We start from the raw sequence: 16,623 nt of genomic DNA, 5'->3' as shown, positions 1-16,623 counted from the left end.
CCCGTGTGTGCGTGGGTTTCCTCCGGGTGCTCCGGTTTCCTCCCACAGTCCAAAGATGTGCGGGTGAGGTGGATTGGTCATGATAAATTGCCCTTAGTGTCCAAAATTGCCCTTAGTGTTGGGTGGGGTTACTGGGTTATGGGGATAGGGTGGAGGTGCTGAACTTGGGTAGGGTGCTCTTTCCAAGAGCCGGTGCAGACTCGATGGGCCGAATGGCCTCCTTCTGCACTGTAAATTCTATGATAATCTACGATGAAGGTCAGATCAATGGAATATTAAGTCTGGCTAGAAATTCCACTGCTGCCCAGGTGAGACATGCTAGGTTTCAACAACAACAATTTGCTCCTTTAATCTTATAAGACATACCAAGGTCCTTTACAAGAGCATAATCAGACAGATTTGGCACTATCTTTCCTGTTCGGACAAATGAGTAAAAGCTTGATCAAAGAGGCAGATATTAAAAAGATTTAAATGTTGAGAATTAATAATAATCTTTATTATTGTCACATGTAGGCGCACATTAACACTGCAATGAAGTTACTGTGAAAATCCCCCAATCGCCACACTCCAGTGCCTGTTTAGGTACACTGAGGGAAAATTCAGAATGTCCAATTCACCTCACAGCACATCGTCCAGATCTTGTGGGAGGAAAGCCACACAGACACGGGGAGAAAGTGCAGACTCCGGAGACAGTGAGCCAAGCCGCAAATCAAACCTGGGACCCTGGTGCTGTGAATCAACAGTGCAAACCACTGTGCTACAGAGGCACTGAGGGTCAGGGAATAAATTATGAAGCTCAAGACCCAGGCTGTGAATGAAGGATGAAAAACATCAGGAATGCAGCAGAGACCAGAATTGGAAGAGCACTGGAACCTTAGATGGTCATAGAGTTGGAGAATGTTAAAGAGATAGGAAGAGATGAGACCATTCAGGGAATTGGAACATGAGAATAAGAACTTTAAATCATAGAATTCCTAGAGCGCAGAAGGAGGACATTCGGTCCATCGAGTCCGCACCGACCCTCTGAAAGAGTATGCCACCTTGGCGCAATTCCCCACCCCGTGCCTGTAACCCCACCGAGGGGTAATTTAACATAGCATAGCCAGTCCACCTAACTTGCACATCTTTGGATTGTGGGTGGAAACCAGAGCACCGAGAGGAAACCCACGCAGACACGGGAAGAATGTGCAAACTCTACACAGGCAGTCACCCAAGGTCAGTATTAAACCCGGGTCCCTGCCGCTGTGAGGCAGCAGTGTTACCCCCTCTGTCACTGTGCAGCCCTCGAGGCATTGCTGGACTCGATCTCAGTGTAAGTCAGTGAGCACATGCTGAAGGGTCACTAGGCATCTGGAATGAATATGATCCAGTTGCATAATATCAGCGAGCATGAGGAAAGACATTCAGCAAAGAACTCGGTGTAAGACATCTCTCTCTTTGTAACAACACTTTCATTCAGCAGTTAAATGGTTAAACGCCCACATTGAAACATCTGACACTGGCTCTTGGGTATTAGTCTGAAAGTCCAAACATTAGAAAATGGGTGGATTTGTTGAATAGAAACTTAATTAGTTCAAGACATATGCCCCTTATTGAACATATGGTAAGACAGTCATTAATAACTAATTGTTTGCAATTAACTTTGTTCATAATTAAAAGTGTTGTTCAACCGGTTTGATGATGTGTTTTTAAATAGCATCTGCCATTCACAGGGCGGAGACAGTCAGAGTCATTTCAGCAGAAAGGAATTCAGCCCATCAAGATGTAGCACAACACTCAAATTTCAAAGTTCAGCTCCAATTACTAAACTGTGATTTGCTGAAAGAAAACCAGGAACAACCTCTGGATTGGTGACAATGAATCTAAAAAGACAGAACTGGCAGACCTCACACGGAAACAGAAAACCTGCATGGTAAGATAAATAGTGTGTCCGAGCCTGTATGCTGTGTATTTCTTTATCACATTGAAGACATATTTCCCAGTGAGATTATGTTGTACAGGCTGTTGTAACCACTCCTTTTCCATATGGTTACATTCCGTAACTGGGCTGGGACAGCGATGAAGGGCGATTTGTTTTGCAGTCAGGGTCCCAAAATCAGCTCACTTCTGTTTTATACCATCCTTTTCATTTTTAAGGGGGATGGCTTGAGATCAATTGGAATGTTCCCACATCGCAGTTCAGGCAGGGCTGGGCCCTGGATCTTTCTCGATAGGGTTTTACACAACACACCCTGTGTCTTTTGGGAACGCTTTCATTTTGCAATGATAGGAAACCAGGTTCAGGAAATCAGGTGCCCTCGACCCACAGAATTTTTCTCTGCCCACCCCCCTGCCCCAGTCGAAATACTCAGGTGATGAAAATATTTTCAAATGTTTGGTTAAAAGTCAAACCTTCAGTGGATCAGTGTGACTTTTCATTCTGTTCAACGTTGTATCTATTTTACTGCATTTACTAAACAGGAAATATTAACCGTTCTGAACTAGCCTGAAACTTTTGTTTCCAGCTGAATGGGGTGAAGACGTGTCAAACTGGTTCGGTCCATTTCCTTTTCTGTAGGGCTGGAGATTCATCAGATGCAAAACAATCTCAGAATGGAAATCACCTTTCAGCACTGGGTGAACCTCGGCGCACAGGTTTTACAAACATGTTCAGCTGAGATGATCATACTGGTTTTCTCTGAGAAAACCAGGAATTGGTTGCAGTGAATTGATCAAGACAGGACATGCGCAGTGACTAAATCCAGAGGAATCAAGGTAAAGTGAAGACAGTTACTAACGTGATTGTGAATATCTCTGTGTTAATTCTTTCCTCTTCCAAATTTAGTTCTGTATTCTTCCAGGGAGATTATGTTCCTCCCGGTTCCTGCGGTAAGTCATTGCCATTGTCTAAATGTGAGCTCGGACAGTGATCGAGCAATTGCCTATTGAACTCTGGGATCCTCACAGATAAACCTGTTTCTGTTCACCACTGTTCCTCTTATTTTGAAGCAGGGGTGACAAGATTAACTAGTGAGAGGGAGCATAGTTTTTCACCAATCATAGGCATCTCAGACAGACAGTGATGAGATTTTGGAAGTAGTTTATGGGACAAGTTGTGAGATAATACACTTTGGATTTCAAAGCTACAGACTTCAATAGAATTGGATATGTACATTTAAAGAGTGGCATGGTATCACAGTGGCAGCCCCGTTGCTTCACAGCGCCAGGGACCCAGTTCGATTCCCAGCTTGGGTCACGTCACTGCCTGTGAGGAATCTGCACGTTCTCCCCGTGTCTGCGTGAGTTTCCTCCGGGTGCTCCAGTTTCCTCCAATAAGTCCCGAAAAACGTGCTTGTTAGATGGATTGGACATTCTGAATGCTCCCTCAGTGTACCCGAACAGGTGCCAGAATGTGGCGACGAGGGGATTTTCACAGTGACTTCATTGCAGTATTAATGTAAGCCTACTTGTGGCACTAAGGGAAGATTATTATTGTGGTCAAACTGAGTTTGATCCTTGATACAAAAATCAGTAAATGCTAAGTTCAGTTTGAAGAAGTTCTCATTGACCCACTACCATTAATTTAGTTGGAGCTCAGTGTGTTCAGCTTTGAATTCCTGTTCTAGGCATCCATAGTGGCTCTGGATGGAGTCGAGCTGAAATTATTTCGGTTAATACCTGATATGAAGGGACTGAGCTGCTGATGATAGATTAGATTAACAGTGCATTTCCGACAACAAATCTGAATCGTGTTGAATTCAATATTCTCTCCATTTTCTGATTTACTTAAAGACTGATAATTTCTTAATAAACCTGTCTAACAGAAATAAAGCACTGTTTATGTTATCAAGGTTTGCATGGCTATGAAACCAACAGCCACTCAGAAATACATTGTGATTTAATTGTGATATTGCGAGGAGAGAATTGTTCGATCAGAGCATTACACTGGATTGGGATGTGTGATGCAGCAGTTCGTAATCAATCCTGGCTGTAAAGGGAAATTAGATAAATGTTAAAAGATACAGATTGAAGGAAAAATAAATGGGAGTGAGAAAAATATTCACCTCGTTCTTGCAAAGACTCAGTGTAGATACAACAACCTGATTGTCAAAATTTAAGTATTAACATCCATGAGAAGAACCAATGTCATGGAGACTGAAAGGAATGGGTCGGTAATTGCAGGATGCAAAGCCAGACTGTAATTTACTTCACATTGAAATAAATAATCGGGAAATTAAGAGTGGAGAATACAAGCCTACAGGAGGATTGAGCCAGTGAGATCAGTGTGCAACCCAGGGAAAATGGAGTCAGTGAGATCCAACAGTGTGTAACCCGGGGAGGATGAAGCTAGTCAGATCAGACTAGTGTGCAACCCGGGAAGAGGAGCAAGTGAGATCCAACAGTGAGTAACCCGAGGAGAATGGAGCCAGTGAGACCTGACAGTGTGTAACCCGGGGAGGATGGAGACAGTGAGATCAGACAGTGTGTAACGCGGGGAGGATGGAGACAGTGAGATCAGACAGTGTGTAACGCGGGGAGGATGGAGACAGTGAGATCAGACAGTGTGTAACGCGGGGAGGATGAAGACAGTGAGATCAGACCAGTGTGCAACCCGGGGAGGATGGAGTCAGTGAGATCAGACTGTGTAACCAGGGGTGGATGGAGCCAGTGAGATCAGACAGTGTATAACCCGGGAGGATGGAGCCAGTGAGATCAGACAGTGTGTAACCCGGGGAGGGTGGAGCCAGTGAGATCAGACAGTGTGTAACCCGGGAAGGATGGAGTCAGTGAGATCAGACAGTGTGTAACCAGGGGTGGGTGGATGGAGCCAGTGAGATCAGACTGTGTATAACCCGGGGAGAATGGAGCCAGTGAGATCAGACAGTGTGAAACCCGGGGAGGATGGAGTCAGTGAGATCAGACAGTGTGTAACCAGGGGAGGATGGAGTCAGTGAGATCAGACAGTGTGTAACCCGAGGAGGATGGAGTCAGTGAGATCAGACAGTGTATAACCCGGGGAGAATGGAGCCAGTGAGATCAGACTGTGTGTAACCCGGGGAGGATGGAGTCAGTGAGATCAGACAGTGTGTTACCCGGGGAGGATGGAGTCAGTGAGATCAGACAGTGTGTAACCCGGAGAGGATGGAGCCAGTTAGACCAGACAGTATGTAACCGGGGAAGGATGAAGCAAGTGAGATCAAACAACGTGCAACCCGGGGAGGATGGAGCCAATGCCATCAGACAGTGTGTAACTTGGGGAGGATGAAGCAAGTGAGATCAAACAACGTGTAACCCGGGGAGGATGGAGCCAGTGAGATCAGACAGTGTGTAACCCGGGGAGGATGGAGCCAGTGAGATCAGACAGTGTGTTACCCGGGGAGGATGGAGTCAGTGAGATCAGACAGTGTGTAACCCGGAGAGGATGGAGCCAGTGAGATCAGACAGTGTGTAACTTGGGGAGGATGAAGCAAGTGAGATCAAACAACGTGTAACCCGGGGAGGATGCTGCCAGTGAGTTCAGACAGTGTGTAACCCGGGGAGGATGCTGCCAGTGAGTTCAGACAGTGTGTAACCCGGGGAGGATGGAGCCAGTGAGATCAGACAGTGTGTAACCCGGGGAGGATGGAGCCAGTGAGATCAGACAGTGTGTAACCCCGGGAGGATGGAGCCAGTGAGATCAGCCCATGAATAGCCCGGGGCGGATGGAGCCAGTGAGATTAGACAGTGTGTAACCTGGTGAGGATGGAGTCAGTGAGATCAGACGGTTATGAGCTGCTGCAACTGCGATATGCTTCTCCTATGTCTGTGCTTCTGATATAATCTTGCGATATCACAATTAAAGTAACAGTTTCAATTTAGGATATTATTATTGCAGGTGGATGTGAACTTAATGGTGCCCTTTCTTGCACTGTGGGGAGTGTAAAATCTGCATTAATGAAGACCATCATAGATGCTCTGATGTTCCTCTGCCTGTATGTCCAAAGATCTGGTTAATTTTCATTTAAGCAACAGAAAATTCACTGTTAGCTTCTAGCTTCATCTAGTTTGTTGATATTCCCAGGGTTTAGTTCTGACCCCAAGTCTCAATCGATTTAGAGCCCTTGTTTCTTCAGCTTGGTTCATATATTGCTGCCTGTGCCTGTTTCTCATGCGTTATTATCCAAGTAATTATTTTCTTCAGTGAATCAGCCGCCCAAGTTCTTCTTTGCACAGCTGTCACAATCTGCACTATCTCTGGGACAATCTAAACTAGTCTCTGGGACAGCCTTACCACTCTTCTGTTGGATCCAAAGGCAGAGTCCTGCCAGTAACTCAAGCCTGCCCAGAGCATCATTGAGTCAAAGGACGCAATCCTCTGCAGCATGTTTCTGGGTGGTGGGAGGTGGCCCTCCGTTGGCTAGGGGTGGGATATTCTGGTCCCGCTGCTGTCAATGGGATTCCCCATTTAATTCAACCCAGCTGCCAGAAATCCCTCGGCAGCGGTGCGCCATTGGAGGGACCAGAAATCCTGCCAGCGTGAACAGTCGGAAGATATCGGCTTTTGAGTTCTACAGCAGGGAAAGAGGCCTTTTGGCCCACCATGTCTGCGCTGGCTATCAAGCACCTTTCTATTCTAATTCCATTTTCCAGCACTTGGTCCATAGCCTTTATTCCCAATTTCTAACAGAGGACGAGTCTTTAATTTTTGTCTCTGCACAAAATCTGCTGATGTTTTTCACCTTACTGTCCTAGCCTACTGTCATGGGATGGTCTGAACTGAGTGTAAATGCTGGTTCAGTGTCTCGGGTTGGAGGCAGGCCTAAAAAAGGGGATGACTGATCGGCGGAGGGGGTTGGGCAATGAACCCCCCAACTACGCTGATCACCTGGAATGTTTGAGGGTTGAAAGGGCACGTGTGTTCGCGCATCTTTGGGGATTGAAGGTGGACGTTGCAATGTTGCAGGAGTCGCACCTGAAGTTAACGGACCAGGTTAGACTGAGAAAAGGCTGGGTCAGCCAGGTGTTTCACTCGGGACTAGATTCAAAGATTAGAGGGTTCGCGATCCTGATCAATAAGCGGGTGGTGTTTGAGGTGGGTAGAATAGTCTTGGACGTGGGAGATCGGTACATTATGGCCAGTGGGAAACTGGAGGGGGTGCAGGTGGTATTAGTGAATGTGTATGTGCCAAATTGGGATGATGTGGAGTTTATAAACAGGATGCTGGGAAAGATACCGGACCTGGATTCGCACAGGTTGGTCATGGGAGGGGACTTCAGTACAGTTATGGACCCTGGCTTAGACCGGTCAAGCTCGAAAACAGGCAGGGTGCCAGCAATGGCAAAGGAACTAAGAGGGTTCATGGAGCTGATCATAGATTATCATAGAATCTACAGTGCAGAAGGAGGCCATTCGGCCCATCAAGTCTTCACCGGCTCTTGGAAAGAGCACCCTACCCAAGGGCAACACCGCCACCCTATCCCCATAACCCAGTAACCCCACCCAACACTAAGGGCAATTTTGGACACTAAGGGCAATTTATCATGGCCAATCCACCTAACCTGCACATCTTTGGACTGTGGGAGGAAACCGGAGCACCCGGAGGAAACCCACGCACACACGGGGAGGATGTGCAGACTCCGCACAGACAGTCAGCAAAGCCGGAATCGAACCTGGGACCCTGGAGCTGTGAAGCAATTGTGCTATCCACAAGGCTACCGTGCTGCCCCTGATGGGGGGAGGGGGGCGTGTGGATCCATGGAGGTTTGGGCAGCCGAGGGTGAAGGAGTTCTCCTTCCACTCACACGTGCATAAAGTGTACTCCCGGATTGATTTCTTTATTTTGAGCAGGGCCTTTCTGGCTGGGTTAGTGGACACGGGGTACTCGGCGATTAAAATCTTAGACCATGCTCCGCACTGGATTGACCTGCACGTTAGCAGAGGCGCTAACCAGCGCCCGCACTGGAGGTTGGATGTGGGACTCTTGGCGGATGAAAGGGTGTGCCAGCGGCTGAGGAAATGCATTCAGAGTTACCTGTAGGTCAATGACATGGGGGAAACTTCGGCAGCGGTGGTTTAGGACGCACTGAAGGCGGTGGTAAGGGGGGAGCTGATCTCGATCCGGGCTCTTCGGGAGACGGTTGACAGGGCAGAGACGGACCGACTGGTGAACGAGATATTACAGATCAATAGGAGGTATGCGGAGACCCCAGAGGCAGGGCTTCTGAGGGAACGGCGGAGGTTGCAGGCGGTGTTTCGCTTGCTGACCACAGGGAGGGCGATGGAGCAGCTGAGAAAGGCGAGAGGGGCGATTTATGAACATGGAGAGAAGGCCAGCAGAATGCTTGCACAACAGCTTAGGAAGATGGAGGCAGCTAGGGAGATACGGAAAGTAAAGGACGGTGAGGGGAACCTGGTTGGTGATTCGGTAGGGGTGAATAAGGCGTTTCGGGATTTATACAGCAGGCTGTACAGGTCGGAACCCCCTGCAGGGCCGGAGGGGATGAAGCGCTTCTTGGAGGAGCTGAATTTCCCAACGGTAGACGGGGAGCAGGAAGAAGGGCTGGGGGCCCCAATTGGGCTGGAAGAGATAGTGGATGGCTTGAAGGCCATGCAGGCGGGTAAGGCCCTGGGTCCGGACGGGTAGCCAGTGGAGTTTTATAAAATGTTCTCGGGGATACTGGGGCCAGTGTTGTTGAGAATGTTCAATGAGGCAAGGGAAAGAGGGGTGCTGCCCCCGACGATGTCACAGGCAACGATTTCGCTGATTCTTAAACGGGACAAGAACCCGGAGCTGTGTGGGTCGTACAGGCTGATCTCACTGCTGAATGTGGATGCCAAGTTGCTGGCCAAAATCTTGTCCTCCAGGATTGAGCATTGTGTTCTGGACGTTATTGGGGAGGACCAGACCGGGTTTGTTAAGGGGAGGCAGTTGGTGGCCAATGTAAGAAGGCTGTTAAATGTGATCATGATGCCCCCGGGAAGGTAGGGAGGTTGAGGTAGTGGTCGCAATGGATGCAGAAAAGGCTTTTGATCGGGTAGAATAGGATTATCTGTGGGAGGTACTGGGATGGTTCGGATTCAGGCAGGACTTTATTGACTGGGTCAGGTTACTGTATCAGGCTCCTGTGGCAAGTGTACGGATGAACAGGACAACTTCGGACTACTGACTGCACCGGCGGACGAGACAGGGATGCCCCCTCTCCCCACTGTTTGCGCTGGCTATAGAGCCATTGGCAATTGCTCTGAGAGCTTCAAGGCGCTGGAGGGGCCTGGTCCGGGGGAGGGCGGGGGGTGGGGTGGGGGGGTGGAACACACGGTTCTGATGATCTGCTTCTGTACGTTTCGGACCCAGTAGAGGGGATGGAAGAAATCATGAAGATTTTAGGGAAATTCGGCCGGTTTTCGGTGTATAAGCTAAAGATGGAAAAGACTGAGATGTTTGTGGTTCAGGCGAGGGGACAGGAGGGGCGACTGGGAGAGCTGCCTATTAGGTCAGTAGGGGATAGTTTTAGGTACCTGGGCATCCAAGTGGCGCGGGAATGGGACCGGTTGCATAAATTGAATCTGGCCCAGCTAGTGGACCAAATGAAGGACGATTTTCAGAGATGGGACGCGCTCCCGTTGTCTCTGGCCAGGAGGGTGCAAACGGTGAAAATGACGGTCCTCCCGAGATTCCTATTTGTATTTCAATGTCTCCCCATTTTTATTCCGCGGTCCTTTTTTAAGCGGGCCAATAGGGTGATCACGGGCTTCGTCTGGGTGGGCAAGACCCTGCGGGTAAGGAAGGTAATGCTTGAGCGGAGTCGGGCGAGGGCGGGCTGGTGCTGCCAAATTTTAGCAATTATCACTGGGCGGCTAATATAGCCATGATCGGGAGGTGGGTGGTGGGGGAGGGGTCGGTGTGGGTGCATATGGAGGCGTTCCTTTTCATGGGACACTGGCATCAGTTTTGGGACAGGGGGGACCTATACCGTTGGGATGGTCTCCACCTGAACCGAGCTGGGACCAGTGTTCTGGCGAAAAGAGTAAATAGGGTGGTCAATAGGACTTTAAACTAGAGATTGCGGGGGGTGGGGTGGGGGGGGGAAAGTCAGGGAACCAAGAGGTGAAGTAATCAGTGGGAAGCATAGCTGCTTAGGAATATAAAAAAGCACAAAAAGACAGAACTCAGGAGAGGTTATGATAGTCCCCATCGCACAAAATATGACACAGTGTATGGAAAGGCTCAGTAAACCAAGGTCCACCACACTAAGAAAACAAAAAGGGACGGTCGATAGAGAATTAAAGGTGCTATATTTAAATGCGCGCAGTGTACGGAACAAGGTAGATGAGCTTGTGGCCCAGATTGTGACTGGCAGGTATGATGTGGTAGGCATCACAGAGACGTGGTTGCAGGGGTTCAGGACTGGCATTTAAACATCCACGGATTCACAACCTATCGAAAAGACAGAGAGGTGGGACGAGGGGGCGGGGTTGCCTTGTTAATTAGGAATGAAATTAAATCAATAGGACTAAACTACATAGGGTCAGATGATGTGGAGACTGTGTGGGTAGAGTTGAGGAACCACAAAGGCAAGAAAACCATAATGGGAGTTATGCACAGGCCTCCTAACAGTGGTCAGGACGAGGGGCACAAAATGCACCACGAAATAGAAAGTGCATGTCAGAAAGGCAAGGTCACAGTGAACATGGGGGACTTCAATATGCAGGTGGACTGGGTAAATAATGCTGCCAGTAGAACCAAGGAAAGGGAATTCATTGAATGTATCCAGGAGGGCTTTTTGGAACAGCTTGTGATGAAGCCCACGAGGGAACAGGCCATTCTAGACTTAGTGTTATAGAATGAGCCAGACTTGATTAAAGATCTTAAAGTAAGGGAACACTTAGGAGGCAGTGATCATAATATGGTAGAATTCAATCTGCAATTTGAAAGAAAGAAGGGAGAATCAGATGTAAAGGTGTTGCAGTTAAATAAAGGTAACTACAGGGGCATGAGGGAGGAACTGATGAAAATCGACTGGGAGCAGAGCCTTGTGGGAAAGACAGTAGAACAGCAATGGCAGGAGTTTCTGGGAGTAATTCAGGACACAGTACAGAGGCTCATCCCAAAGAAAAGAAAGGTTATCAGAGGGGGGATTAGGCAGCCGTGGCTGACAAAGGAAGTTAGGGAATGCATCAAAGCAAAAGAGAAAGCCCACAATGTGGCAAAGAGAAGTGGGAAGTCAGAAGATTGGGAAGGCTACAAAAACAAACAGGATAACAAAGAGAGAAATAAGGAAAGAGAGGATCAAATATGAAGGTAGGCTAGCCAGTAACATTAGGAATGATAGTAAAAGTTTCTTTAAATACATTAAAAACAAATGGGAGGCAAAAGTAGACATTGGGCCGCTCCAAAATGACGCTGGTAATCTAGTGATGGGAGACCAGGAAATAGCTGAGGAACTAAATAAGTACTTTGCGTCAGTCTTCACAGTAGAAGACATGAGTAATATCCCAACAATTCAGGAGAGTCAGGGGGCAGAGTTGAATATGGTAGCCATCACAAAGGAGAAAGTGCTGGAGAAACTAAGAGGTCTGAAAATTGATAAATCTCCGGGCCCAGATGGGCTACATCCTAGAGTTCTGAAAGAGATAGCTGAAGAAATAGTGGAGGTGTTAAGTTATGATCTTTCAAAAGTCACTGGAGTCAGGGAAAGTCCCAGAGGATTGGAAAATCGCTGTTGTAGCCCCCCCTGTTCAAGAAGGGAACAAGGAAAAAGATAGAAAATTATAGGCCAATTAGCCTAACCTCGGTTGTTGGCAAGATTCTAGAATCCATTGTTAAGGATGAGATTTCTAAATTCTTGGAAGTGCAGGGTCAGATTAGGACAAGTCAGCATGGATTTAGTAAGGGGAGGCCGTGCCTGACAAACCTGTTAGAGTTCTTTGAAGAGATAAAAGATAGGTTGGACCAAGGAGCGCCAATGGATGTTATCTATCTTGACTTCCAAAAGGCCTTTGATAAGGTGCCTCACGGGAGACTGCTGAGTAAAATAAGGGCCCATGGTATTCGAGGCAAGGTACTAACATGGATTGACGATTGGTTGTCAGGCAGAAGGCAGAGAGTTGGGATAAAAGGTTCTTTTTCGGAATGGCAACCGGTGACGAGTGGTGTCCCGCAGGGTTCAGTGTTGGGGCCACGACTCTTCTCTTTATATATTAACGATCTAGATGATGGGACTGGGGGCATTCTGGCTAAGTTTGCCGATGATACAAAGATTGGTGGAGGGGCAGGTAGTATGGAGGAGGTGGGGAGGCTGCAGAAAAATTTAGACAGTTTAGGAGCGTGGTCCAAGAAATGGCTGATGAAATTCAACGTGGGCAAGTGCGAGGTCCTGCACTTTGGAAAAAAGAATAGAGGCATGGACTATTTTCTAAGACGGTGACAAAATTCATAATGCTGAAGTGCAAAGGGACTTGGGAGTCCTAGTCCAGGATTCTCTAAAGTAAACTTGCAGGTTGAGTCCGTAATTAAGAAAGCAAATGCAATGTTGTCATTTATCTCAAGTGGCTTGGAATATAAAAGCAGGGATGTACTTCTGAAGCTTTATAAAGCATTAGTTAGGCCCCATTTAGAATACTGTGAGCAATTTTGGGCCCCACACCTCAGGAAGGACACACTGGCACTGGAGCGGGTCCAGCGGAGATTCACACGGATGATCCCAGGAATGGTAGGCCTAACATATGATGAACGTCTGAGGACCCTGGGATTATATTCATTGGAGTTTAGGAGGTTGAGGGGAGATCTAATAGAAACTTACAAGATAATGAATGGCTTAGATAGGGTGGATGTAGGGAAGTTGTTTCCATTAGCAGGGGAGATTAGGACCCGGGGGCACAGCCTTAGAATAAAAGGGAGTCACTTTAGAACAGAGATGAGGAGAAACTTCTTCAGCCAGAGTGGTGGGTCTGTGGAATTCATTGCCACAGAGGGCGGTGGAGGCCGGGACGTTGAGTGTCTTTAAGACAGAAGTTGATAAATTCTTGATTTCTTGAGGAATTAAGGGCTATGGAGAGAGAGCGTGTAAATGGAGTTGAAATCAGCCATGATTGAATGGTGGAGTGGACTCGATGGGCCGAATGGCCTTACTTCCACTCCTATGTCTTATGGTCTTCTGGTCTTATGGCTTCTTGTAAGGGTTTCTTGTAAGGGCACCAGTCTAAGAGCATTGGTAACTGCGCCTCTGCCGCTCCCGCCGGCATGTTACTCCACCAGAATTTGAGCCAATCGAGATGGCATGTTGGAGCAGTGGGAGCATTGGTCTGGGCCCCAATTTGTGATAATCACCGGTTTTCCCCGGGGAGGATGGATGTGGGGGGGGGGGGGGGTTCTGGTTATGGTGGAGAGTGGGGATTGAGAGGAATGGGGATGTATTCATAGAGGGGAGCTTTCTGAGTATGTGGGCATCAGAGAAAACGTTTGGGCTGGCGAGGGGAAACAAATTTGGCTATCTGCAGGTGTGAGACTTCCTTCGTAAATCGGTGTCAACCTTCCCGCTCCGACCGCTGAGGGGGATTCAGGACAGGGTAATTCCCAGAGGGTGGGTAGGGGAGGGGAGCGTCTCGGATGTCTATAAGGAGCTTATGGGTTCAGAGGATACGCAGACCAAGGAGCTTCAGCGCAAGTGGGAGGAGGAGCTGGGAGGTGAGATAGAGGATGATCTGGGCGGATGCGTTTAGTAGAGTCAACACGTCCGCAGCACGTGCCAGGCTCAGCCTGATACAATTTCATGTGCACCGGTGGCTCACATGACCATGCCTGGATGAGTAGATTCTTTGGGGTGGAGGACAGGTGCACAAAATGCGCGGGAGGACCAGCGAACCATGTCCACATGTTTTGGACATGTCCAAAGCTTTGGGAATTTTGGCTGGGGTTTGCGGATGTCATGTCCAAGGTTTTAAAAACAAGGGTGGCGGTGAGTCCAGAGGTGGTGATTTTCGGGGTGTCAGAAGACCCGGGAATCCAGGAGGAGAAAGAGGCAGACGTCCTGGCCTTTGCTTCCCTGGTAGCCCGGAGACGGATACTGTTAGCATGGAGGGACTCAAAGCCCCCGAAGTCGGAGACCTGGTTATCGGACATTGCTAGCTTTCTCTGTATGGAGAAAATTAAGTTCTCCTTGAGAGGTTCGGTTAGAGTAGGGGGGTAATAAGGGTGGGACCTGTACGAAAGGTTAATAATGACTTTTGCACAATTTTTATGGTTTCATGTATATTGTCTATTTTGTTGTTGTTACTGTACCAAAAATACCTCAGTGAAATGTTTATTAAAAAAAAAATGCTGGTTCTGTTGCCTGTATTTAAATGGCCAAGCAGCCTTGAAGCGACTCAGCTATTTCAGCAGAGTTCTGTTAGTTTCAGAAAGCACTGGCGTGGGCTCAGAGTGAGGACAACCACAAACTGTGGGTGCAGCGGGCTCAGGCCATCACAATGTGCGCTGGGGGCTGGGAATTTGATGGATGTTGTGTGAAGCTGAGTGAGTTTGCTTCAGATTCACCCTGACAAGGACTCTTCTCTAATCCTCAGCATCTCTAATCCTCAGCGTCAGCCACTGTGTTAGGACTGATTGGTGGTGAAATTTCAGCAGTTCAGAGAAGGTTCACCAAGATGATTTCTGAGAGGTTGTCTCCTGAGGAAAGTTTCAGTAGGTTGGGCCTATACTCATTGGACTTTAGAAGAATGAAAGGTGATCGTATTGAAACACAAGATTTTGAGTCGACTTGACAAGGTGAGTGTTGAGAAGATGTTTTTCCTTGTGAGGGAACCAGAACTGGGGGCACAGTTTCAATTGAGGGTCTATCATTGAGAACTGAGATGATGAGAAATTTCTTCGGAGGGCAGCACAGTAGCACAGTGATTAGCACAGTTGCTTCACAGCTCCAGGGTCCCAGGTTCGATTCCCTGCTTGGGTCACTGACTGTGCGGAGTCTGTACGTTCTCCCTGTGTCTGCGTGGGTTTCCTCCGGGTGCTTCGGTTTCCTCCCACAGTCCAAAGATGTGCAGGTTAGGTGGATTGGTCATGATAAATTGCCCTTAGTGTCTAAAATAGGTTGCCATGATGTGGAGATGCCAGCGTTGGACTGGGGTGAGCACAGTACGAAGTCTTACAACACCAGGTTAGAGTCCAACAGGTTTGTTTCGATGTCACTAGCTTTTGGAGCGCTGCTCCTTCCTCAGGTGAATGAAGAGGTATGTTCCAGAAACACATAAGCTAGTGACATCGAAACAAACCTGTTGGACTTTAACCTGGTGTTGTAAGACTTCGTACTAAAATAGGATGGGTTGGGTTACTGGGTTAAGGGGATAGGGTGGAGGCGTGGGCTTCGGCAGAGTGCTCTTTCCAAGGGCCGGAGCCGGTGCAGACTCGATGGGCCGAATGGCCTCCTTCTGCACTGAAAATTCTGTGATTCTTCGTTCAGAGGGTCTTTAATATTTGGAATTTTCTTCCCCAGAGAACATTGGAGGCAGGGTTACTGAATATGTTGAAGGCTGAGTTAAATTGATGTTTCATCTACAACGGAGTCAAGAATCATGATATAGAGTTGGGAAAATGGAGTTAAGACCACAATTGTCTGATTGAATGGTGGAGTGGGCTCAATGGACCAAATAGCTGACGCCTCCTAGTATTTCTTGCATTTGTAGTGGCCTGATCCATTGGCAGCTGCCCAACTGAGGGTTCATCTTTTGTGCCTCGGTCTCTCCACTTCCACCAACTCCTGAAACACATTTTTACCTCCACCTTGTCTCCAATAAAATTCAAACTGTTTCCCACCTTGATAAATGTAAGTAAACCCATGGGAGGCACGTTGCAAAATTTATACAAACAACTAGTTCAGATATTAGTGATCATATCAGGCTGGATGGCATAAACCAATCCTGATCCAGGATCATCTTGGAATGCTAAACTTATTATCTCCACTACGAGCTGTCATTTTGCACTCTTCGCCATTGGTCTTTTCAACATCACCTCAGATCATGGGCGGGATTCTCCCCTACCCGGCGGGGCGGGGGGGTTCCGGTGTAATGGAGTGGCGGGAACCACTCCGGCGTCAGGCCGCCCCAAAGGTGCTGAATTCTTCGGACCTTTAGGGGCCAAACCCTCACCTTGACGGGCTAGGCCCGCCCTGGAGTGGTTTCCGCTCTGCCGGCTGGCGGCAAAGGCCCCGATCGCAGGCCAGGCCACCGTGGGGGCATCCCCGGGGCCAGATTGCCCTGCACCCACCCCCCTACCCCCCCAGGACCCTGGAGCCTGCCCGCGCCGCCTTGTCCCGCCGTTCAAAAGGAGGTTTAATCCACGCCGGCGGGCGAGGGTTGACAGCAGCGGGACTTCGGCCCATCGCCCCCGCCGAATCTCTGGTGGCGGAGAATTCAGGACACGATGGGGGCGGGATTCACGCCAACCCCCAGCGATTCTCCGACCCGATGGGGGGTCGGAGAATCGCGCCCCAGATGTATGGGGAACTTTAAATTCCTTGGTCACAGAAATTGCTTTCCTTCCTCTGTCATATTCTTAGTCTACCAACATCCACCTTCTCCTTACATCACCTGAACATTGCTGTTTAGTTTCTCCCCTCTCTGCAGTAAACACCTCTTAAGTTTGAAAGTTCACAGTGTTATGGGCCAGAGTT

General features: G+C 48.4%; 1 protein-coding gene across 2 annotated transcripts in view; it reads left to right on the top strand.

Annotated features, from left to right (window-relative positions):
* The window catches only part of LOC140410278 (NACHT, LRR and PYD domains-containing protein 3-like), a 169,051-nt gene that overhangs the window by 34,309 nt on the left and 118,119 nt on the right, over positions 1–16,623 (top strand). The window contains exons 3-5 of one of the 2 annotated variants that reach the window (XM_072498239.1): positions 1,713–1,912; positions 2,558–2,754; positions 14,522–14,723. The gene's annotated coding sequence lies outside the window, so the exon portion shown is untranslated. Of the gene's footprint in view, positions 1–1,712; positions 1,913–2,499; positions 2,755–14,521; positions 14,724–16,623 lie in introns of those variants that run through there. The other variant, XM_072498240.1, reaches the window with a different exon arrangement.

Source organism: Scyliorhinus torazame, chromosome 4, assembly GCF_047496885.1.
Source record: "Scyliorhinus torazame isolate Kashiwa2021f chromosome 4, sScyTor2.1, whole genome shotgun sequence".
Classification (NCBI taxonomy): Eukaryota; Metazoa; Chordata; class Chondrichthyes; order Carcharhiniformes; family Scyliorhinidae; genus Scyliorhinus; species Scyliorhinus torazame.
This window is presented reverse-complemented; position numbering and strand designations above follow the sequence as displayed.